A 26,575-nucleotide genomic window follows, 5' to 3' on the forward strand; every position below is an offset into this window, starting at 1 on the left:
AAAGAAGAGCAGAGGATTGATTTTCAGTCCTGTTGTTCAAAAGCATGTCGGTTCGTTTTCCACTACAGTGGAAACAGTTTAAACTGTAAGAAAAGCTGGAAATGGTTAAATGAGGAGAAACCTATTCTGTATTTCCCTGTGATTTAGACTGAAATAGTCACTTAAGCAAAGCTGCTTCCTGCTACTCTATATGGAATAACTTAAATTGTATGGAACTGCAGCAGTACATCAGCAAAAAAGAACAGCTGTAAGTTTACACGAAAAGGAATTCACTAGCCAACAATATTTCACAAATCTTTTGTGTTTCTGAATCTATTTTGCAGCAGAGTGAACTGAGATACAAGAAAGTTATCCACAGACATCCAGAAAGTAGCTGGTAGAATTAATCTAGAGCCTGGGAATCCTGATGTCTGTTCCTCTAGTTAACCCATGGCACCTCTGGTCACGATCATCCTTTTGCTGAATATAGGATTATCCCAGCAGGATTGAATCTCTTTTATTATGAGGTACGACATAACATTTAAGTGCAGGTCTAAACTTTGGAGCGTGTAAATTTGGGGAAAGGGTACTGTTATTCAAAACAGAAGTAATTAATGAAGGTTAGTTGTGACTAGTGATATTTGGCCTAGAGAGGAAAACATTGGCACTTGAAACCTAATAGGAAACACATTAACCCTTTGGCCTGACTTAAAAACTTCAGCTTGTCTCAACTTCAGGGGAATGTGTTAGCAAAAAAGTCTAAAAGGGAATTAGGTGACCCATCCTAAGGCTGGGAGGGGTGTACCCAGTCCAATTGCAAAATCCAGAAAAAAAAGCATTAAGAGGAGCACTCAAGCTGCAAGTGCACAAAGTTGTTCTTGTGTTGGGAAAACACTCCTTTCTTTTTGATCCTTAGCATGGCACTAACGTGTCAGGCAGAAATTCAGCATGTAAACGGCTAAAAAAGAATTGATTTGCCATGAGCTTTGTAGCACTTCATATGGAATAGGGGTCACTGGATTTCAGTCCTGCTTCTGACTGCAGAGCACTGTCTGTCTCAGACTGGCTCCAGGAAATGGACGCTCTTCCGCAGAAGCCAGAAGATTTCGTGGAAGAGCCATGGCCTGTTTCCAAGTTGCAGTTCACCCACTGCCCTAGGGAGTGTCATTAGTGGGAGGGAAGTGAAGTTGGGATTTAAAGGGATGAGGAGAGGAGAGAAAAATTAAGGCAGGGTGGAGAAAAATCCTGTTAATTCTTATTGAGTGAAACTTGCTTGGCCACATTAAAATGCTGTGCTAATCATTTAAATAAAACAATGGGCCAAATCCAGAAGCGATGTGTAAATCATACATCAGGAAGGGAGTTTCGATTGACTGACATACTAAAAGCAAACTCAATGGCACTGATTTCACTGCAGAAGAGGTTGGATTACACCTATGAGCTCAACAAGAGAGGCAGTATAATAAGTGTTCTACTTTATTTCTTATCTTTCTCTATTTGCATTGCAATGTGAAATGAAAATCAAGGTGTGATTTTTCTTATATGTATATTTTTTAAAAAAAGTGGAAAGCTGCCTAATTTGTTGTCTGTAACAGATTGCTTTGTGTACAGGTTCACAGTGGTAAAATAGCTATAATACTGGGAGTATGTAATAATGCTCCGTGGGCATGTGGAAGATTGGATGTACAAAGTTATCAGAAAATCTTGAATAATCTCCAAGGCATATTTCCACCATCCAAATCACTTCATTTTTACCCACTATATGAAACAGATGTAAAAATAGCTCTTTCATCAGTGGATTGCTACACATATTTGGGCTGCAGAGGTTCAATTCTGTTCAAAGCAATACTGTGAAATCATTTGCAGAATGTTGCTGTTAATCAGAAGCAGCAATTTAATGTTACGTATCCATCTCTCCTCCCACCCCCTAGCTCCCCTTCCCAATTCTGAGCAGGAAACGACACTTGGATGGAGCTCAGCATACTAACTTTCTGGACAGACTCTCTAGGAATGAGGAGGGACTTGAATTCTCTCCATATGTCATTTCCTTTCCCCTAATGGCTAAAAAAAAACATTGCTGCAGTCCATATAACTTCCAATAGAGAGAACGCTACCAATATAGGAAAATAAAGGCGGGGGATGGGACAGACAGGACATCCACATTCCATTTCTGAAGAGCTGCTTTGCAAAATTTGACTTGAATTAAGCAGGAATCTTTCTCTGTGCAGAAAGATCGTTTTATATAGCTCCTAAAATTGAAACTATTACCCCATCTGTACTTCAGTGTATATCAACACCTGCAGACTGTGGCCAAACACGGATTAGAAAAGGGAAATGTAAGTAGAGGAGGAATTGTAACGACTGAGTGAGATTTAAACTAAGTCAGAAAGGAAAAACAGAGGTGATTGAGGAAGACTGACAATGGGGTTCTAATAAAACTAATTTTAATAGCAAATAATCCTAGAAATTACTTAAGAAAAATTTGAAGATTAGCCCGCTGCTGCAACCAGCTTTTGTCCAGACTACCTTTAAAAACTTTTCTGTTCAGTATAACCAATAGCATATGCAGATATCTTACACTGCTGCAAAATACATAATTTGATCTGCCATATTGCACAGTGGATTTGCAGCTGTCAACAGAATTCAGTGTGCCATAGTTACAAAAAATAAACCAAAACAGAAATACACATGACAAAAAAAAACCAACCATAAAACCATTTTAACTAAATGGAAAGCTTACTTCCTCATAGCCAACCAACTATGCATTAGACTTGAAATAGAACATAATATCTTTCTAGCAATATAATCCAAATGTTTGTTAAATTTGTATCAACCAAACTGTGAAAGGCACTTTGCAGAACAAATGAGATATGACATTTGCTTAAAAAAAAGGAATTTTGTAGTCAGTGAATGAGTACATATGCATGTACACGGGGCTAGATGTATCTGCTTGCACGATGATTACATCTGATTTCATATCTTTTATTAGACATATTGCCTAATTAGATGTATTGCCCCTGAATTCTACTGCTAAAAAGAAAAGGAATAAAACCCTCACCTTTCCTCAAGTTCTATTTTAAAGAGTTTCAAGAGGGGGATAAAAGAATGATTCAAGACACATGGTGACAGATTTTGCTTTAGGTTACTTTTAGCACTTCACTAGACCCACTAACCTACTTAAATATCTGTGCTATTCTTATCTGGCATGCAACCTTGCCTTATAACTTTTAGGATGAAATAATTTTAGAGATAACTTTATCTTAAATACTCTCAAATCGATTTCACAGTGGACTTGTGAGTGATTCTGTTAAAAGAAAGCACAAAAGAAACTAGCACAGATTGTGGACAGGTTGGGTGTTTCTGCAGTTCAGAAAGTGTTGGGAATTGGATTTAAAAAAACAGAGAGACTGTTGTGTTTGTTGAACCTACAAATGCTTTTGTATCATGATTGATCTTATTTACAGATTTAGTTTTCATGTAGTGTGTTTGTAAATGTCTACAGACTTGTTAATGTAAGACAGAACGGAGTGCTTCTGAAGCCAGTTAGCCTGGGTTCATTCCAGTGCCTCACAAAACTGTGGGAGTGTATCAGTATGCACGTTTTAAGACAGCTCATTCAGAATCCTAGTGGTCGCTTCCCCATGGCAGAAAATAATAATCTTGTGGGGTTAAGGCTTTGTTAGCTACTTTTGCCTTGGAACCTTGCAGATTCAATTACCTGTAGAAGTACACAATACTGTTAGAATTTGAAAAATCTCCTGGAACTAATCTTGTCTCTGGAATGGAAATCTTTGGAAGTAACTTGTATGAGACACATGGAAAAACTTCCACTTGCTTGAAGAAACATAGAAAATCAGAACTACCCAGCAAGGGCTGTTTTAAGTGGTTTACACTGCCCCAAGATGCTTGATTTCTCTGTCAACATTGGATAGGCAGAGGAGCCTGTTGCCAGCCTCGTTGCCTATCTAGATCAGTATTTGTCTCTAATATCCCAGTCCCTGCAACAGATTGGAATGGGATAAATTGATAAAGGGATAAATTCCCCTTGAAAACTTCATCTTAACTCCTGTAAAGCTAAAACCATGAGGTTTTAATCCCTGAATATCTAGATAAGTAACGATGGCCAATAAGGACAAGCCAATTATGCCAATGTATTAAGCCTTATCAGATAATGTTCTAGGGTTTTTTAGGAGTCAGGAAAGCATCTCTGCTTTCCTTGGCTGCAAGGATGGAAGGTGCATGATAGAACATTTTTTACTTCTTCCAAAGCTCTCAATAGTGGCTCTTGCCCAAGCAGGATGTTAACTAGCCAGACCAAGACATTGATTTAACATGGCAGTTACCTTCCAATGTATCACTGTTGATCAACAGTGTCTAAGGGGTGAATTTATAGCAGCAGGACTGAGTCAGCTTTTGGCATCACTGCCAGTGGCATCCTCCTCTCAGTATCAGCATAATTAAGGCTCAGAGAGACTTACAATGTAGGAGATTTTACAGCTCATCTTTTGCAGATAATAGAATTGTTATTCCAAATCTATGCTGGGCCACAGAGGATAGGAAAGATTAGAGAAGGTTTGGTATCCCTTAGTGGCTGAATAATACGGCTTGGTTGAAAACAGTGCTGTATGTAAACTCTCTTAAATAATTGTTTGAGCTGACAGTCTTCCTAATAACACTTCATTTGGCTAAGCTGCATACCACTGGGACAAATGTACAATGTCAAGTTGAATCAGACAATATTTGGAGATAGATGTTGTAGTACAGTAGTAAAGTAAATTCTTGATACACATCACTCAGAGGCGGCTGTTTCTAACAATCTTGTTCTGTAAGGTCTTTTATGAACGTATTTATATCAGCCAAATAGATCTAAGGATGAGACTCTACAGTCACTTTGTTCACAAAGCAACATAAGAAAGTCCTGCAGAGCCGTTGCATGAGAAAACGTGGTTCTTCAGGAAACCTTAGTAATTTCAGTCGGAATACTTAGCACGTAGCTCTCAAAGCACTTGACAAAGCCAGATATCCAAGAGTCTGGTAAAGAAATTGTATTATCAACAGTTTTTTATGGGTAAATAAATGGAAATCATGAAAGAATAAATGAAATGGTTTTTTGAAATAGACCTTCTTTTTGGCCCAGGACTTTTGAAGACTTATTTTGTACTTTGAGTCAGCGTTCCCACAGATTTTGAACATAAGACAAATCAGGGCAAATATTTTAGGCCTAAGACACTTCAGTACGCTTAAAGGGTGGAGCGAGGCTCTGCCCTTTGTCCTGGGCTGTTAAAAACGCCGTGCAAAGCCTGTCATTGTGTTATGGGGTGTGAGACACTGCACATCCAACAGCAGAGAACAGCATCGACTTGAGCTAGACAACGGGGCTGGGGCTGGAACAGGGGTGTAATCTCCAGTCTTTTGCCCAAGCGCCAGGACGTGGTTTCTCACAATAGATTTATCTCTTTCAGAAAGTAATTTTTAGCCTCTGGGTAGTAACAAAATGCCATGCGATGCATCTATTTATTCTGTGTTCAATGCCTCTCTCTTTAAAATCTGCTTTTCCTTCTTCTTGTTCTTCTAAAGTTGCATCAGGATAGTGCTGTCCTGCAGGACATGATGAGGAAATAACATGGCTAAAGAACTGCATGGAATATCTGTGCATCAGTTACTAATCTGTTCTGGATGGATGGACTTAGAAGTTATCTTAGTGACTAACCACTGGAAAATCCTGTGATATGGGAGCTCATGCATTTTTTTGTAGCCACAGCTGCAGTCATTTCCCTTCAGAGACACATCATTTCCCCAAGACACATCCTGTCTCAGAGAGCTATGGTGTCTGCTGCTCCAAGCTTCTGTCCCCTTTTTCAGTAGCCAGCGTATGGGTGGAGATTTCCTTCCTAGTTTCTTCTCCTGAAAACCTTCATCTCAAGCTCCAGTTTGAGAAATGGATTGAATCTTGACCTCTTGCATAAACATTGTCTCTGCATGCCAAAGGGAGTCTTAGTGAGAACCAGAGCCCCTGTCTAGACATGTTTCTTCATCATATAACTCCGAGAGGTATGTCTTCCATCGCTGGGTTAACTCTCTCTGTCTCTCAGTAGTAATGGTGCCAGAGTTAAACCAGACATTTAAGCACGTGTGTCTGAATACTTTCATGTAGTTTGTTCAGTCCACCAGCAACGCAAACAATGCCCCAGTCTGATCATTTTCATAATCTGCAAAGGGAAACAAGGAATCTTGTACAAAGTGAAACGATCTGTTCCTAGTCTTTCCTCCTGAAACGCAGAAGCACTTTAGACACAACTTCAGCAGGGTTCGATCCTTTCGTACAGAAGAGTGGCACAGAAGGTAACACAAAGCCTCAGAGGACAGAATTCCATTCAGGAAGAGGAAAAAAACATTATGGATCTGCAATGAATTTAGGAAGTACTTTTGCTACAGTAGGAAGTCATGAACGGATTAGAGAAGGATTAAAAGGAAAACCTGTGCCAAAGAGGCAGACTAAAAGAACAATGCCTGTTGCAAAGCAAAGATGTGGATGGAGCTAATCTAGTCTAACGACTAGGTTTTACTGAGTAGTGTGTTGGGACATCAAGGCAGATAAGGCCTGCCTGTTTTAGGCACTGGATTAACACAGCAAGAGAAAGTCCTTGCTGTTAACAGTGGAAATTGGCTTGGGACAAACAGTATATGACAGTGAAAACAACATGGCAGGCAAACAAACTAAGGCTTCTTGAAAATGATGTTGTGCAAAGCAATAAATAGGAATGCTTTGAAAGGGAATGAGTTAATCAGGCAAATTAAGAAAGAGGCAGGGAACACTGGTGGTATAAATGTTCATCATTCTTCGCAATTTCCTTTTTTTCATTTATCTTTTTTTTTGCTAACATTAACAAAGCTTTACTGATGTGATAAGAAAGGGAACAGTCTTTTGTAAATATTTCAAATTTATTTATTTTCAGATTAAATTGGACCTGATTAATTTAAATCTCAATGAGGTCGCCTAGGTGTATCCTGCTACACCATTAGGTGGCAAAAACCAGGCAATTAGCATTAACAGTTGCACGTACAACAGAAATACATCCTAGAGGAAAAGGAAATGGAGGTGTAATTATCTTCTGATCAACTCTGTCTTTAACTCCATGATCTCCAGGGGTGGTGTCTACAATTCAACTATGACAGGCTCTGGGAAATTTAGTAAATGACAACTAGTAGAAATACGATCCAGATAATTTTAAATATCTTTATTTTAAAAAATTGTCTCAGGAAAATAGTTTTAACCTTTTAATTTACTCACAAAAGCTTAACAATAGGGGCAGGAGTCTCTTGCTTTCTTGATATCATCACAGAAGCTGGGGAAGAATGTGATATAACACCAGCCAGTTTTCATTACTGCTGAAGGAATGTGGTGCGATTAAACCTCTATACAGAAAGAAATGGAATGTAATTCTTACATGTTGATTTGCTTTGAACACATACCACATGCTGAGGAATGAGTTTCCAGTGTACTCTTCCGTTTCTAAAGATGGAGAGGATCCCACTTCCAAAAAATCAACTACAACGATCCTCTTCTGAAATAAACACTATTTGGTTAAAGACATTTGTTCACATTTTCCAGTGTCCAAAACCACTAGATCCTTTGAGAAATATCTGTGAATGCAGAGCCTTCTTTTTCTTGCTATTGGGAAATTCAAGAAATCAAAGCCTTTTTTTGTGCAGCCACAGAACAAAAGAAGTTTTTGTATTTCTACATAGTTCTTCAAAAGTTTCACTAATATGATACCAACTATTAAATTATTTTGTCCTTATGGACTCCTCTGTGGCCCTGTTGATGTCCTAAAGATGCCCGAGTTTACCCCCTTTCTATACATTTCCTTCAGCCCTTGAGACTGTGCCTCAGTTGCTAACTTCTGGCTGAAGAAGACTGGTTGGGACTCCCTCCTGAGTCCAGCAGCAAGGCTGTCATCCAAGAAGTGAGCTGCAGGGTGATACAAGGCACTCCCTTCCCTCCGGATCTGAGCTAGCTACCTCATCTTGAAAGGATTTGTTGCTCAATGATATCAGCCTAGAGTGAAACACGGATCACTTGTCAGCAGTTAATGATGACATTTGCTTGCTTACCTCACAAGATCAGCACCGTAAAGCATGGAACCTCTTCTCGTCCTTGAAATGGAACCTCGTGAAGACAAAATTTGCTGTGAACTGTTGGCTTCTCAAACCTAAAGCAGGAACAGTGAGATATTTGTTCCATTAATCTGAGAATATTTTGAGAACTTGAGGGATAGCACTGGCATAAGAAACTCTGGATCAGAACATTCATGTGGAATTCTTTTGTTGGGAAAGTAGCGCTTTCAATCATCAGGTACTGTCAGTATCTTTGGTTTCTTACATTCCCTGCAGTTCTTGGCACTTTGCAAGGCTTCGTGACCTCTGCTCACTGCAGATCTTGCACAGATCCCGCAGTGAGCCGCTCCTCTTAAATTCTGCTTAGCAATTCTGCTCAGTGAAGGGGAGCAATGAATAAAAATCCTGATTTCCCTACAGGATTGGGAGATGTGGTGAGACAGAAACATCTGTAGGACATCCAAGGTGCAATCATTGCAACGCTTACACAAAGCCAGAAGGGAAGACGCGAGCAGTTTGCATCTGGTGCATTTGTCTATCCAAGTGCAACCAGATCTAGGTCATTTCTCCAGACATCAGTCAAGAGACAACATAGTCCTGACCTAAATGGGACATGTATCCTGCCTGCAGATGCTAAGGAGAGCTAGAGCCCCTCTTCTCTCGCCCTGTTAAATAACTGCCTACTGTACAGGACCTTCTTATGTGTCACTGATGCATTTTAGACGTGTTAGTAAAAAAGCTCAAATCATGTAGGTGTATTTAAAAATAAATAAATACAATCAAATATTGAATAGTTAAAAAAATGCATGACAGTAGCAGCAATCTTGCAGTCCGTATATTTTGTATAGTGACCCAAATGCACAAACTGTCAATTAATGCTCTAACACTTGTGATATATCACATTATTTTCACTGAAAGGTGAGCAGCCTGTCCAAAAATCTTAGAAAAATTTATAGTTCAGCAAGTTGCTTTCTGAAAAGCAGTATGAAACTAATTACACTTCATGACCTTTAAAAAACACTTCTAATGAAAGTATTAAAATGTTCATATACCTACTGAGCAATGAAATACTATATTTAATCCCAATAGTGTTTTTTTTTAAATATTGGCATTGAAATTAATGTTTAATGTAGAAAAGATCATGTAGCAAGAGTACTATGTTTAACATAACATTAAATACTTTTGTCAAATTATATTAGAATTATTGAATGCTGGGTCCAGAGTGCACTGCAAGACCCCAGAAATAAATAATGATCACGTTAGGAAAAATCTAGAGTAACCTAGAAATATGTCAAGTATGTGAAAAGTGGCTTTATATTTTGTTTTTCTATTCAGTTCAGCAGTGGCCAGGTAATGTTGCCATATTTGCAAACCATCAGCCATTTGCTTTATATAGTTGGTTTTAGAAAATGATAATGACCTGGCTACGTGAATTTGCAACGGATTAAAACTTTAATAGTATGACCTTCAATTATGAAGGCTGATTTTTCTTCTTTTTATTTTTTTTAATGCAGGAATCAGGACACCTGGAATGTCTTTGAGGTGTGTGTGAATTTACGTAACTATTATAAAGTACCTTTTTAACTATTTCAGTGCGACATATATGCCATAAAATCAGCAGATATCTTGTGTCTGTGTTTTACAGTAAATGAAGTTTAGACTTAATAACTCGTTTTGGATCCTCTTGGCTTGAAGTAGTGGCTAAGCAGTGAATCTGCAGTTTCTTTATGCTGTAAAGAAAGGTTCGTTTCTAACACTTGCTAGCTTTGTGTTAAACAGGCGACTGCACAGCCAACAGAAACAGTCCTGTGTGAAGAAGGGATCCCAGGTCCTGATCCCAGGACTCCTCTGCTCCCAGGTGAAGTGACATTGGAACAGCAGTGCCACCACAGCAGCAAGCACTGAAAGTGTCCACCTGGAAGAACCTGATGCTTAAGACACACTTTGGGAGGAAGGAGAAGTGAGTCTGCACATACCCATTGTGGGGACGGATCTAATTTTAAGGGAGGAAAGCTTTGAGAACTACATCCTGCTTCCAAGGACTTCAGTGGGGGAAAAAATCAGTTGTCCCAGATTTGATTTCATGAGGCCCTGAGCTCTGTCAAGACGGGACTGCTCAAGACCTGCTTATAGGTCAGTCCTGCACAAGTCATCTGTTCGTCCCATGTTTGGATCCTGCTCCGCAGGCTGATGTATGACTACCCAGATGATCACACTTCTCCGGTTGCCTCAACAGGAAGAAGCCAGTGCAATGACACGACCCAGTGAGTTGGTGCAAAGTGTGCAGCGGACGGTTGTTAGCAAGAGGCGTGTGTTTATCAGCTCAGGCTTCCAAGGTGACGTGTACCGTGACAGCCTCCGTACCTTTTCTGGGAGCTCTCCCCACCCTTCCCTCTGCAGAGAGCTGCGCCGGACTCCCCCAGCAGCGCTGAGCTCCCCTCGCGGGCAGCGTGCTGGGAACACTCTGGAAAGAGTCACTTTTCCTCTGGGATGGGACTTAAATAGGCCACAAGGCATGGATGCAAGGCATTTTGATTTATTATTGAAAACGGCCGTTCGCAGAACCGGGCCGCTGATTCCTACAAAGCGCAGACAAGCACTGAATCGGTCCAAAGTTTAAGTTTCCACGGCCAGCCTGTCACACCCTGCCCATGGAAGCTGCCCGGGATCAGCCGCGCTCCCAGCGTGCCTGCCCGCAGTTCAGCCCCGCTTCGAACCCTCACCCGGACGGCCGTGTCCCATCTGCACCGCCGATCCTCCCGTCCCAACTTCTCCACAACTTCACTGCCATCTTCCTCCCCGTCTCCCGCATCCCTCCTCTCCCGCCACGGCAATCCCGTCGCTCGCGACCCCCCCAGCTCTCCCCAGAACGACCCCGAGCGCCGGCGCCACCTGACGCGGTTCCCCCTTGGGCATCCCCCGGCAGACCCCGAGGCGAGGCGGGGCGGGAGGCGGCGGCGGGCGGCGCCGCGGGCTCCCCCTGCCCGGCGGGTGCGCGGGGGGCGGGCGGGCGGCTCTCCCGGGGGCAGGCCGGGCCGGGGGAGGGGAGGGGAGGCGCGGCGGCCGTCCGTCCGCCCGCCGGCCGCGCGGCTCCGTTCCCGGCTTTGTTGTGCTCGCCGCCCGGGCTCCGGGCGAGGGGGCGGGGAAGCGGAGGGAAGGGAAGCGGAGAAGGCGGCCGCGTCTCCTCCTCCGCCTCCTCCTCCTCCTCCTCGGCCCCGGCCCCGCTCATGGCGACGCTGGGCACATCCGGGCTTCTCCTCCTCCTCCGGCAGCCGCCGCTGCCCTGAGCGCCCGGCCCGACTCCATTAGCGCCTCCCCTCCCCCCGTCTCCCTTCCCGGACCCAGAGGCAGGGGGAGCCCCGGGCCAGGCAGCGCCGAGCCCGCCGAGCGGCCGGGGACATGTCCAACCAAGGGGCCCGGCGGAACGGGCCCGTCAAGCTGCGACTGACAGGTGAGGCTGAGCGGGCGGGCTCCGCCGGGGCCTGCCGCCGCCCGCGGGCTGGTCGGGCGCCGGCCGGGCAGGGGGGCGGGAGCGGACGGAGGAAGCGGAGAGCAGCGGGGGGCGCGGAGCCCGGCCGCCCGGGGAGCGGGACGGGGCGAGCCCAGCCGGAGGGGCGGGAGCGGGCTCGCTCCGTGTGTCTTTGAGGTTGAACCTGGGGCAGGACTCGTCCCTCAGGCCTCGGAGGGAGAGCGGGGGGGAAGGAGACGGTGAGCGCGTCCCTGCCCGCCGCGGGGTCCGCGCCTCCGGTACGACATGTCTGTGCGGGGCGGCGGTGCCGCCCGCCCGGCCCGGCCCGGGCCCCCGCCGCGCTCCGCGGGTCTGCAGGCGTGGGGGACGCGGCCGCTGGGAGCTTCGGGCACTGGGCACCTTCTTTTTTTTTTTTTTTTTTACTTCGTCTTCTCAGAGTAAACTCGAACGAAACTGTCACATTCTTTGTTTTGATCTCTTTGTTTGTTGTTTTTTGTTTTGTTTGGTTTGGAAACCAACTTCCTCAGTGAAGATTGCACACAGTTCGTTTGGTGGAGCGCCTTATGCTGCCCTCTTTCAGAAGGCTTGGCCTCTAAAATACCATAAAAACCATTCACCTGCGTGCTGGGAAGGAAAATAAGTTGGGTTTAAATACTTTAAACTAAATTGTTTTCCGTATAAGAACACAGGTAAATAGAGAAAAAAATCTTGGAAGTTCTGCTAAAAAAAACCACAACAGGCTTTAAAGAAAGGAGGTAGTTCAAAGTGGTGTAAATCCCACGGCAGATAAATGGTATTTTGTGTGCTAAAGTGTCAGTGCATGAAGGTAAGCGACTAGACAATAATAGATAACACTGTAAATACTCTTCTCTGCAAAACAAATGCTTGCAAACAGAATGTTTTTAAAAATACTAAAAAATATGATACATTTCCTTTAGGTGCATGAGAAATATTTCCAGTTTAATGCCTAATAAAGAGCAATTCATACTTATTCTTTAAAGTCTTTTATTTTTACAGGGAAAGTGAAATGTGTCTGCTTATTTTTTACTTTGGAAATACTTGGACTAAATTTGTAATCTAGTTTTCATGGAGATTTGTGAGTGTCTATATATTACACTTAGAAATAAAACTCTTAAGCGTAGCTGGGACTGATGCATGGAACAGTGCTGCCTTGTTTTACAGAGTGTTTTGTAGCTTTCTTTTCAGGTTATTGCTTTTTGATGCAGTGCTTGAATACTTTTTTTTTTTCCTGAGCAGTGAGTGCTCAGTCTTGCTTATCTTTGAAACATTTAAAATGGTCTGCAGCCTTGTGTAAAAAGCATGGAAAATGCTGTTTAGGGAGTTGGCTGTCTCACCTTTGGATTTTGTGTTCTATTTTGTTGCATATTTATTTCTATTAAAAATTAAGCGTACAATGAAATCGTGTCTATGACACTATGAATGTGTTGTGGGGAGTGTGACTGTGAGCAAGAACTAGGCAGTGGTTTTACATACTGAGTTTTAGTTGTGTTGTCAGTCCCCAGAAGAAGCAGGTACAATCAGAAGGAACGTTTCTGAGTTTTTTTTTTGTCATTTTGTACTTTAGGAAGGGAATGAGTATATATCTCAGCACAGGATGCGGGGAAAATTGTCTTTCTAGGGACTCTTCCAGGGTTAGCAGCTCTTGCATTTGCTGAGTACCACTTTTGTTACTTGGAAGTTTGTATGAAACATCAGCCTATTGTCAAGTTAAAAAAGCTTGAGGTATTTTCTGCTTTAGCTAATTGTGAGTTGTTTCACATAAGGTCATTTCTTGCAAGGAAGCTTTACACATTTAAGAAAAACATTGGATTTTATTAATTCAGCTGACATGTTGTCAGTTCTTGCCTAGGAATAGTTTTAAGTGTTCTGCGTGGTTTTGATTACCCTTTTTGATTGGAAAAGCAGTTTGAGGGCTCTTGAATTCTAAAACTGTTTGGAATTAAAAGAATCTGTATATCCAGTGTTTTTAAAAGTTTATTCTTGAACTGACAAATGCTATTTAATCTTAATTTTCTTTGGCTGTATGAAACTAGCAGTCTTCTGTTTTGGCTTGAGTATTTGTAGGATTAATTCTGCAATCATTGTCTAATGCTTATCTTTTCTGTTCATTATCTCTAAATTAGATGGTATAGATTAAAAAATGGATTTCAGGAACTGGATTCAATTAGCAGTTTTTCAGGACATAAACATTAAAGGTTTAGATGGAAAACATTGTTTTGACTGACTGGATAAATGACAGGGTAATGTTTGATGTGAATCCAAGAACTGATCTGGAGCTAGTGCCCAACTTCTCAGTCCATCTTGAGGAGCCAAATAAAATATTTAACCTAGGCCTCATTTTGCAAAAAAGGTTGATTCTTTGTTGGGACCTTAAGAAAGTTCTGAGAAATGTTTGGCATACCTTTACACTAAGTGTTTAACAGTTTATTTAGGTCTGGGTTCCATAACAGAGAAAAACCACAGTGGTGGCATACTTCTAGTAAGTTTTTATTTAGTTTACAGTGCATCTGTAGTATATGTTTCTTATAAAAGGTTAGTATTTTGCTCCTAGGTTTAGTTGTCTGTCGTCAATATCACTTGAATATTTAGTGATACGTATGTCAATGCGTTTTGCACAATCTTGAGCTAGGAAATCACTGGATAATTGTTAAAATCCAGAGATTATGCCTTCTGATGATACTTCACTTCTAGTGTGAGGTGTAAATGCTTGCTTCTGATTAAAACATAGGCAATGTAATTCAAGTTAGCTAAAATCTAGAATCGTACCAGTCTTCTCCAAAATTTATCTTAGCAGCTTGTAATAACATTATCCAAGGAAGCTGTAATACCAGGAAAGTTCCTTCAACTCTGACATATTTACCACCATTTTATCTAGTCCTATCTTGAGTATGTTGGAGTTCTACAAAAGGTGCAAGTGCAGTCATCCCCTTCCATTCTTACTGTGATTTTTCTCAGTGTTGTGTTGAATTTGTGGGTTTGTAAATATATGATACTCTCAGGCAGAATGTACTATTCTTTCTTCCACCCCCATGTAGAATTGCATTGGTCTTCCATTCTTCAAAAAATTGAGAAACGACCATTACTTTCAGTTGCTCAGTAAATATTTTATGTCCTAATCTGTGTCTAATCTACATTATTTATCTGATGTTAAAATAGTTACAACTGACTGCTTTCCCTTATGATATCAATGACAGTTCCCTGAATCAAGTCTGTAGGGCTGTTCTTATGAAGTAGAAAGATATATTTTAAAATCAGCTTGAAGTCTGCAAAACTGCATGGGCACTAGAATAAACTGAGATGCATAAAGGTTAGTGCCTAAGTTTATTTAGTTCATGTGTTATAGCTAGTGTTTGTGTCAGAAGGGTCAATAAGACACTTGGGTAGCTACAAAGCACAGTGGCTTTGTAAAAAGTAGTAATGAATATCCCATGGATAAAACTAGAATGAGCTGGAAGAATTTTGTTGGTAATGAATCAGACATAGGCCTGAAAAGTTGTTAGATCTGGTTTTCCTCCTCCTTACTGTAGGCTTTCAGGTTTCCTGGCAGAGTTTGCTAATCAGGGACATAAAAGCACTGGGTCTTGTGTTGTAGAAAATAGACAGCATCTCATCTTCTATCCTGCTCTCTTTCGTGTTGGTTTTACTGTCTGTTCATTTCTTGCAGTACAAAGGTGGTACTGTACTATAAGGTTATAGTGTTGAAGGAAGAAAGTACTACTTTTTTTTTTAATCAGTTCATAGAAACTCTTCTTGTGATGCTAATAACGTTTCTGGAGAAAGGTATGTGTTGTTCAGAAACAGCCAGAATGTTATTGAGTTTTGCAAAAAATGTGGAAGATCCACACCTGTTTTTTGCAGTGGATAAATCTAACAATCAAATTAATACAATCAAAAACAGTGGTTAACCTAAATCCTAAATTCTCATTAGTCTTGCTGGAAGCAGGGCTGAAGTTGATGGATAGCAGAGCCTCATTGTAGGAATAGCATTATTGATGGGCTGATGAAGTAGCTACCTATATTTTTAAGTAGCAAGGTTACGGTTTCAGAGTTGACTTAAGTTGTAGTGCAATTTTAGGTCAGTTTAAAATGAGTGCTGTTTCTTTTTTCTCTTTCTAGTCGCTGCCTTCACTTTTCTGGGCCCTCCCTTGAGTTGGCGCCAGCAACTGTGTAGCTATGTGATGAGCTGAAAGCTAATCCTACCAAGAAAAAAATGGTTTTTTGCATTGAAGGAGAGGGATGCACACGAGAAGCTGAAAATAGGGCAGGACTGCCTCTTTTACCAGCAGCCTATAGTTAAATAGGCTTTGGTCAACAATGAAACAATGGGCTTCCTTCATGTAAGGTGTATTTGACTTAATGACACAGGACTTGCTAAAAACTAGTACTTAAGAAATCACAATCAATAAATTACATAGTAGGTGGATTAAACTGATGCAGTCACAACAAAGTCAATTGGCATGTGTCTGATCAGATTGTATGGGGACTGATGGATGCTTGGCCCTCAATATTTTCTTCCAAGTATGAAGTGCGTGTGTGTATATATATACTTTTTATATATACAATATATAGTTAAAGGTATTTATATACATATAAATCAGTTGTGGATCACACAGATGCCAAAGAATTGTAATAAACAACTGAGCAGCTGTGTGGAGCCGTCTCAACTGCTTGTTTCAATGGGATCAGCTTTTATGACAAAGTTTTATAAAATTAAAATTCATATCTGTGTTCGAGGATACGTAATGGGGTGTCGTGGCAAGGAAAACAAAGATCAAAAAGGATTTGGGGTAGGAAAACAGTTCTACAGGATCTGCAATTAAAAGAGCAAAACCACCCAATATTCATATTTGTTTGCAAAATCAGGAAAGTGTTGAGGAGAAGCAAGCAGAGGATTTACATGTGTGGGTAACATGTGGGACATATGTAGGAGATATATGGGAATTCTGCAGATAGTCCTAATGTTAATGTTTAAAAACTAAAGCTGTTGGGGAAAAAATAAAATAGAAATCTTGGGGGTGGAAAAATAGTGAGTAGTTTTTAGAATTGTACTTTTCAGTTACATTTGAAGAGTTTAAGCTGTCCCGTAATGTTTGTCTGCGTAGCTGAACTTGTTAATTGCACTGAAAATCTGATCAGGCCTCAGATGAAGACATTTGTCATTGTGTCCTTAAGGTGAATGGGCCGATCCCTAAAATAAGACAGCTTTTAATGTTTTGTCCTGTTTTATCTCGTGGCCTTTGAAGCGCGTCCTTGCTTTGCTGTCTTACTTGAAATGACATCTCACCATTGGACCAGACCTTTCTTCCAGGTGTTCAAAAAGGTAGATGATGTCTTTGGGTGTCTTCCCTCCTTTCATCACAATAATGACATGACCTGACTTCTGACTTGGCGTAGTGGCATGAGTATGTTACTACGCAGGCTATGACTTGCATCCTTTGGTATATAAAATGTAAACGCTCATGACACGTGCAATGTCTGAGATCATTCCAGTGACTTCTGAGAGGCTGGTAGAGATTCGTGTCAATAATATCAGACAGCGCATATAAAAGTAGCTACTCTGTGTGTGTGCTGTTGTCAGAGCATGTTTCCTATTTGGGAAGGAGAATCAAAATCTTGAGGGACATGTGGCAGTAGCCTATTCAAGGAAGCAAACTGTTGACTTTTTTCTTGCTACTTTAAATACTTTCAATGAAAGCATAGATAAGGATGCTCGTAACTTTGAAGAAATCGTCATCTGTAGATAACAAAGCTCAGGACAGAATTAGCTAAGCATTATCATCCAAGCTTAAATGGGGAGACTGATACAGAATGGAGAATAGACATGCTCAAGATCATAAAAAGGGTAAACCAGGTAAAGCTGGGATTTAGAGCCACTGTCTTTTGACTTTCTGCCCATGAACATTGTTTCTCTTGAGTTTAAATCCACAGAAAACGTTTTGGTTTGGGCCTTCTGTGACTACGCATCTGAGGTGATTTGGGTTCAGTACTTTGTTATATATTTATGTTGCTCTATCAGCTGTGTTTTAGCATCTTGTGGATTCTTGGCAATTACTATTTTCCTACTTCAAAATATTTAAAATAGATTTATTTTTTTTACTGCTGCTCAGGCAAATTAGACTAGGAGGACTGATACTGCCAGAAGTGAGTAAAAAATATTGCTTAAATGAAGTGTTATTTACATCTTCAAAATTCTGAAAGTGAAAGAAAAAGTAGTGGTATGTGAGTTGAGGTGGCTGTATCCTGTTGCTAATTTTCTGGAATGACTCTTGGCTAGTATGTATTTAACACAACTTAGAAGGATTGTTTTCTTGCAGAAAGGGAAAGTCACTCCAACCATGGCTTTGGTATTGTCAGTATAAACTGGTTCAATGCATCCTTTCTATAATGAATTCATGTAATTCATTGAGTTGTTTCAAATATGCAGAGCATGTACAGACTGTGTAATTTACAGGTCACAGTAAAAATATGTACCCAGATTCTACCATTTGTGTTTAAATTAGCACGTGTAATGCCATCTTGCTGCAAACATTAGAGTGACAATGCCATGGTAAAGCTTTCCAACCCACAGAACCTTTTTTTGGGATGTGCGCATCCCTCTGCTCCATCCCAGGCTGTCAGATGAGGTGGACTGAGCAGTATATCCAACTTAAAATTAATCTCTTCCTCTGATCCTCCTTTTTCTTTTTCACTAAGTGAAGAGGAGGACTGTTGTGGGTTGGCTTGGTGTGCGGTGGCTTGTCAGCCAGGTGTTTGCAGGGCTGTTTGTGGGGTTGGGTGTATCTTGACCGACCACATGGAATAGTTTTAAGCAAGTGACATGCACGCTTTTTCATTCTGCCTTGACCCAGATTTCAATGTTACTGATGGAGTTAAATGGAGTCATAACTAATTATATCTGTAATGATACTTCTTTTTAACTTGCCTAACTATTTGATTTGGGGTTTATATATAGATGCATACATAAATTCAATTATAGATGCAGTTGTGCTCGTACTTAATTGAAGGTGGGAATCTGCATCAGTGATACTAGAGGCATTTTCTGAAAAGTTGAGCCAACTTAGTGATTTCTTTGTAGTACAAATAAAGACCAGGCTGTGCACTTCTAAAACTGCATATGGTAAAACTGCTGCTTTGTGTGTGTCATAGGACATGAAGAAAGTGGATGGAGTGTACTCAATAAAAATCAGCTGTTTCATTTTAGTAAAAGGTAGTCTACTACCTTTTGCAATTATTTTTCAAGGAAAGCATGCAAATGTACTAAAATGTACTCTTTTATTCTTATTGGAGGAAGAAAGATCTTACCTGGGCTAGAGTACTTATAAACATGGCTGGTTTAAAAAAAAAAAAAAATCCTTAAATGTGTGTAAAAGAACTAAATGTATCTGGGTAAAATGTGCAAACTTACATTCATGCTGAACTGTCTGGGTTAGACACTCGTAGCATTAATTGTGCCAAGTGTTTAGATGTCCTTGTGACAAATAATTCTTCATTTCAAATCTTAACAGGAATTTTTCGCCTTTTATTGTTCCAAAATGATTATTTTTATCATGTATATAAATACTTCTTTTCAGAGAAGAAACTCTCATCCACTATTTTCCCTCAGGGATTTATTAAAATCATGGCTTGTAGCTCTGTCTAGAAGACTGTATGCAGGCCTAAATGAGTAGTAGCATTGCGTCTAGGTGTAGTAATATTAAGGTATGCCCTTTTTTTGTTTAGCAGCAAAATGAGTACTTCTGTCTTAATTTATAAATGATGATATCAGGTGTGAATTAAGAAACTTTTTATAAAGGTGGAGATGGCATAGGCAGGTGTTGTCATTCGGAGGCAAAAGTGTTTTTTTGTAAAGGTAGAGCAGGACAGAGCAGGGCAGGAGAGTTCAAGAGCTGGCTGGAGGAGCTGGGCTGGCACAGGGACATGAGGGCCCTGGCAGCATACCAGGTTTTGTGTCACTTTATAGTGGAAGCAGAGAACAAATGCAGGTTTCTGTACTTGGGCTAGAACATACAGAAATCTCTCCTGCATTTCATGCTGCTGGTTACAATAATGCCTTTAGCCAAGTAGTAATGGTTGCATTTTCAATGTGTAAATCTGAAGATACCAAGTGCTTCTCTTCCTCGTGCTAGTAGTAATACATATATTTTAAGAGACACAGAATATATGTGTTGCTAAGTACTCTGTTTGAATGGACATGAAGGGCCTGGTCCTCCCGTATGCTGGAGAGCACTTGCTCAGCATTATTCATTATGAAATTAAAAATGACTGGCTTCTTTAAGCCTGGCTTCACAGCGTATGACACATTAATTGACTGCACTTTAAAGAGGGGCTTAATGCATGTTAAAGTGGAAATTTTCCAGGACTGACTTAGAGGATTCTAGTAGAAGGTTCAAAAATGTTTTATACTGCTATTGCTGACGCTTCTTGGTAATTGAAGCCTATGAACAACTGTAAAAATTTTAAGTGCCATCTTTCATAATTTCACATGGGTTGTATACGTGACATTTCTAAATGTCTAACAAGCAAGTCTGGATGTTTGTAAAGCACAAGGTGTTGGTGGACAGAATCCTCAAACATATATACCACATTATTATAGTAAGCTGTTGGTCAAGTGTGGATGTGTGGAATGGGGAAAAATTGCTGTTGACTACTGTTCAGGCTGATTAATGCCACTGCACAGGGGAAATGCCTTCTGTGTGTTCTTAACAGAAGCAAATGCTATCTGTAAATTCAAGATGCTGTGCAATAATTCTGGTTTGTCTTAAATAGCTGGATATGTGATTTTTGTCCAAAAGTTAAAGGGTGTAAATATTTCTGGTAATACTAATGAAGGAGTGACCAAGATTTATCCTGAAGTTGTGATGTCATGTTATATTGTATCCTTTTTGTGAAAATCTTTCATATTTGGGATTTCTACTTAAGAACTGGGTCAAAGGATGTTTTAAAGTGGTGTTGGTTTCTGCTTTCTTTTGCAACAGGAAAAGAGAAGGCCTTTAAGGAAAAAGTGACTTACAGTAATTTTCAGTAGTATGAGCGTCATGCCTGGCTTGTCATAAAGTATTTGTGTAGTCTTCTCTCTTCTGTAAGCTGTTCCTGCAGTTCATAATGTTCTTCCAATAGCTGTCTTACAAGGAGGTGGTAAAAGAATCTTAAAATTTCTGTTGTGCTATCTATAAGGATAGACAATAAAGTTTTTTTATTCCCCTCCCTAAGAGCAAGCAGTTATTCTGCCTGGGGAGATACTATATATTTATATTTATCTATGTCTCACTTGCTTCTGTGGCCAAGAGATCATGAAGAAATTTCTGTTCGTTTGTGAAATCTGAATGTGGCACTGTGAATATGTGCCTCGGATTTCCTCATTACAATATTTATCATTTTTCCTGAAAGTTCCTTTCCTCTGGTGAATTGTTCATCCTGTAGAATAAGTCAGCTATTTCCTGTATATCAGCATGATGTAACTTAATCTACACTGGGTAGTATTCTGGATGCATTCAAAAGCTTTATATTTTTTCTAAGTTTTCTGAAATTTAGAAACATCACTCTCCACATTTAAACAGTTCTTCCTAGTGCGATCCAAGACTGAAGATGCACTTGTTCTGCACCTGCTGAAAAATTGAATTTCTTTCTTCCAAGAAAAATTGTCCCTGGTCAAGCTGACCCTTTTGAATGTTACGTTCGCGCTTCAGCAGCGTGGTGAGTCGGAGCACAGATTTCTGCAGTTGCTTCTACTTTGTGTAATTTGAACACAATTTTGAATTGCTTGGTCTGTCTGAACATCCTTGCTTTTTATTCGTTGTCAGTGGAATTTGTAACTGTAGTTGAACGTGTAGTACCAAGTTGGAGCTCGTAGAGCTCCCATTACAAGACTGTTTTCAGTTGCTCTAAGCATCCTGCGAACACTGACCTTTTTCATGTTGAGTAGCTAAATTTGGCTGAATTTATTTTGGGAAGATTCTGTTAAAATTCAACCAAATTCAAGGAGGAGATCAAAATTACGTTGCACGTCTTTTAAAAATCATTTATGCTTATTAATCCTTTATTCTTGGGCAGGAATGCTGTCAAACAAGGACGTGGCAATAGGCAGATGTCTCTATCAGCCAAGGAAGGAGTAGTGTGTGGTTTAACAAATGGCTGGGACAGGAGCTGGTCTAGTCATGTTAATGTTAAACTTGGCCGCACGCTTCCAACTTGAGGAGAAGCAATAACGAGAATGCAGAGGGTTCAAAAGTTGGATGAGGGTGGAGAAGAAGGGCGTGACCTGGAACAAGGAACTGTCCAGGACAAAGGGGCGGGTGGTGGAGACTGATTTGGACAGGACAAGGCGCTGGGGATCTCTTGGTGCCCGGACTCTAGTGTTGTAGCAATGAACGTGACACAGGGTCACGGGGGCAGCCTGGATTCTCGTGTTTCCAAACTTTTTAACACTTGGCTTTGTAACCAGGGAATGCTGTTGCTGCATGTGCTGTGTTATTGTTAGTGATTTGAGTTTATCACTCAGAAGAAGTTGTCATCTACAGCAGTGGTGCTTTGTAAGAACTTAAGATTTATAACAAATGCAGAGAATGTAAGCAGTTACAACTGGAACTGGATAGATGACAGAAGTTTAAAAACAAACAGGAAAAAACACCCACCCTGAAGTTTCTCCCATATGTTCCTTTGCTCCACGTGTTCATCACCTTGGTCCTATATAGAAGACATAGGGAATCAAGGGCTGGCTTCTAGGTGGGCATGATTCGTAACGTAATTCTAAGAAAAGCTTGCAGATCAGATCAAGGTTACCCCTTACATGTAGAACAAAAGGAATTATTCAGCTTTTAGCAAACTTGAGATTTTTTTTTAAATCCTTGATTCTAAGAAATGATGTGACATCTTGGTCGCTTCATTAATGCTGATGTTTTCTTGCTTTAAAAGCGTCAGAAGACTTTCTGTTAAGTAATGTGCTAATTGAGTTATGTGGTTTTTAATGTTTCCTTGGCTAATTTACATGCCTTCTCTTTGCAAAGGTTTTGGAGTTACAATTAACATTTTTTTCAGATAAGTGTTACCTGCTATTGATGAGTTAGTTACATGAAAGATTTGACCTTTTTTTAGTCAGAGCCAACACAAATATCTTAAATATCAAATGGACAGAGAAAGCTCTGACAGTCATCACTTGTGTACTCTGATGGAGCTGGCGTTGTATGTAAAGATTTCTCTAAGAAAGAGGTGTGTGTCCTTCAATTTTGCACAACTTGTCACCACCGAATTTGTGCAAGAACATCTTACTGTGTTAGTGGATTGATGTAATCTGCTGTGCTTTGTTTATACCGAGTTGCCTGTGCTTGAAAAAACTGATCTTCACTGTCTGTGTATTGAACACACACACGAGTCTGCAAAAGAATTTAAACAGTGAAAAAACAGAGCAGAAATTACATGTAATGGGCAGGTGTATCTCCAGCAAGAGAAAGGCATCATGTTCTGTTTCAAGTTTCTTTTAGAGGCCTGTTCAGAAAATGGCTATATATAGACAAATGGAGAAGTTACGAGTGCCATCAGATGTATGATTTATTTTTTTTAGTCAACTAAAAATAAATGAACTGATACAGTGTGAAACTGCAAGGTTTCATCTTAAGTAGACTTACACTTCATATTGTCTAACCATGAAGAAAAGTGAGCTTTTTAAACTGTTTTCATGTTTATGCAGTGTTACTTGTTGATGCTTAACAGTGCTTGTCTTCTCCTTGCAACGTTTGATACAAGGCTGAAACAAAGTCTGCTCCTGTGAAGACTTCTTTTCTGAAAAGCTGCTCATTTTCACACCTTCTTGAGCTTTGGGCAATTATAAAGTTATTAAATGCTTGATTTTTTTTTTTTCCCAGCTGATCCCCTTTTTGATGATTTAAGGTGTGTGATAGCCCTGACTGCTTCCCAGGGAGTTGTTCAGGAGTCCTTGTGATGTTACTGTCTTGAGCTTTCCAGAGTTAGTGGTCTGTTTCTTACATGTGTCCCCTACATGCATCACCTTTTTGCTGAAATAAATATCTGTTTATCAGCTTAATAGTGAGTTATCAGAGTTTGAGAGGTGAGGTGTGTCTTTGTTATTTTGAGACTATTAAATAGCTAGAGAATAGAGTACAGTTTCCATCAGATGTGGTGTTAACTGTACTTTATGGAGTTACCATTTTCTAACAAGAATTTTTGTTATTTGCACACATACACATGTTTGGTGGTTTTAGCTTTTTTTTTTAAGGGCATGCTTTCTTCATTGTATTTGGCTGTTTTTAAACTTTTTAATTAAAATATTTACAATATGGTTATTTTTGTTGTAGTGAACCATTTCATTGTTTCAGAAGTGAATGAATCATATATTCTGGGTTATTTTTTCCTGGCAAATATTTTTCTTTAATGGTTACTCAGGGCTAGCTTAAATTGTACAGATGAATAACACTTGAAATATGGTATCTGATTCATCATTTCAAATGTTATAATGAAAAACCTTGTGAAAATATATACATAGGTCTTTTTCCTTTTAGTTGTGAGAACAATGCCTTTACAGGAGACAAGACTGGCTATGTGGCTGTTGTAAGGCAATGAAAGAATACTGCTTATCAATTCTGTTACTTGTTTTGACTGCACAGAATCATAGAATCGTCTGGTTGGAAGAGACCTTCAAGATCATTGAGTCCAACCATTAAGCATCTCCATTTTCTAAAATTCTAAGATCTTGTTGTATTTCCCAAGTTTTTTTCCTTTATCCCATGTCGAAGAGCAGGTACTGTCTTCACTGCAGAGGTTGCAGTAGGGGGTTCCAGGTTGGTGCCCTCTTTGCAAGGGCAGGGTGGTTGTAGTAGGTGAGCCGTTACTGGGGTGGGAAGAGGATGTTCTGCAAATCCCCAAAGAGTTGCTCCGATTGCCTGCAGATAGGCAGCCCTGTATGTAGCTGCATCATAGCTGTTGTCTTATCTAGGTTTGCTACGATGCTATCAACTGCTCTAAATTGTTTTTTCCCTGCACCTGTAAGTTTCTTGCATTTTGCTTCCTCTTGTTTTAGGAACTTGCTACAACTTTTCTCATTCATACCATGTGTTAGCAATGCTGTTTGTGCCCTTTCATGCAGTCCTCCCTGTATCTGTATGCTAAAAGCAATCTGTGCTACCTATAGCATAAACAATCTCCAACTCTTTCCTATGTGGAGTTCGTGCTCTTGATTTCTATTATTTATTTTACAATTACTTTATTTTTTTCCTGTCTGAAAACAGTCAAGACATCAGCCTATTTTGAATGTTGTGTGGATATTGTCACAAGTAAAGATGTTAGCGGGGATCCTCTGCTAGTCTACAAGTAGGCAAACACAGTTAAATTTAGTTTTGGCGACAAGTATAGCAGAAGGTGACCAGAGGGTGATGTGGAACTTGCTCACAGTCAATGGCCTTTGCATGCCAAATCGCAGGTTTTGACTGACCTTCCAAGTCAGTCCTGGGTGGAAGAGTCCCGGCACGTTTCCTTGGCTGCTCAGCATGAATTAACGAAGCCGGATTTGGATGCTAGAGTAAGCAGATCCACAGCCCCCTGAAAATGGGAATGACAAACAGAAATACTCCATGTTTTTTGTTAATGGAATGGATGCGTCCTCATATTTTTGTTTATTATACTGAGTATTAAAATATTTGGAAGAGTAAAAGTATCAAAAGAACATCTAATGTGTGGCTATGTGTTTCTATGAACACAGTGAGCTTTTTGAAGTGCAGTAGAAGTTCTGAGCAGTGTATAAAACCTGAAAAGAGTGAGTCTACTTTTTTGGCATCTATATAACTGATTTATATCATCTAGAATGTAAAGATTTGAAGTGCAGTAGAAGTTCTGAGCAGTGTATGAAACCTGAAAAGAGCGAGTCTACTTTTTTTGCATCTATATAACTGATTTATATCATGTAAAATGTAAAGACTTAAATTCTGGTAGATTTTGTTTAGGAGTAAAAATGTCATACACAAATTGTTTTTTCATGTGTTTCCCAGATTCTCTGTAGGTAGGTTTAAAAAAAAACTGAACAAAAAAAACCCTACATATTTTCTCTGTTGCCCCTACCCTTTTAAACTGCTGTCCAGACAAATATTTATAAACAGAAAGTAATGCAGTTTCTTTTGCATGCACAAAACCCTGGGGAAAATGAGGAAATGTTTTAGTGTGTGTGAGGCGTTTAATACTTTGTTTTGCTCTGATTTATCTTTCAAAGAGCTGTGGAGGCCTGCCTAAAAAACTAGAATACACTCCCTGTGAGCTTATATTACCTTTCTTTAAAATAGTCAGACCTCTACTGCTGAAGCTCAGGAATTCATGGACAGAATGACTAGAACAGCAAATATGATTCTAAAAAAAATGTGGTTATTGGATAAACTGGTATGAGCCCAGCTGCTGTGGATAAATTGATTTTGCTGTTGCTTTCAATCTATGATGTGTTGGTATTTTGGCAGAGTAAGAAAAACAAGGATATTAGAAAGTAATTTACTGCACTGGGATTAATAGAGAGTGTTGTGTTTCTGTGACTGGGGCAGAACAGGATGGTTTAGATGTGTCTGATAAACAGGACGAGGTCTAGTCTGACAGCTGGCAACAATAGCTTTTGCTCAAAGTCAGGTGTACTAAATTAGCAAATCTATTACAAGGATGCAGGAGAAATCTCGCAGAAGACAGCCTTGTAGGCAGAAGCGTTGCCAAATGGGAAATGATTCATCGTCTCTGAATGGGATGAGCACTGAGCAGAAGCAGTTTAAACCTCAGACTGCTTTGGCTCATAAACCACCAAATATGCGATTAACGCTTTATCTTCTCCAATCCTGCGTTTTTTATTGTCTCCTGAACAGCAGTCCATATTTAGGATCAAAATCTACGAGACTTGTTTGTTCGTCCTAATTTCTCTTTCTTAAGTTTGAATGTGTTCAGGTACTTTTTTGACTTTTAGCTAAATCCACAAAATGTTTTGCTTGCGTCCTAAAAACACTCCCATCTTGT

This window comes from Tauraco erythrolophus, chromosome 20 (assembly GCF_009769465.1).
Source record: "Tauraco erythrolophus isolate bTauEry1 chromosome 20, bTauEry1.pri, whole genome shotgun sequence".
Taxonomy (NCBI): domain Eukaryota; kingdom Metazoa; phylum Chordata; class Aves; order Musophagiformes; family Musophagidae; genus Tauraco; species Tauraco erythrolophus.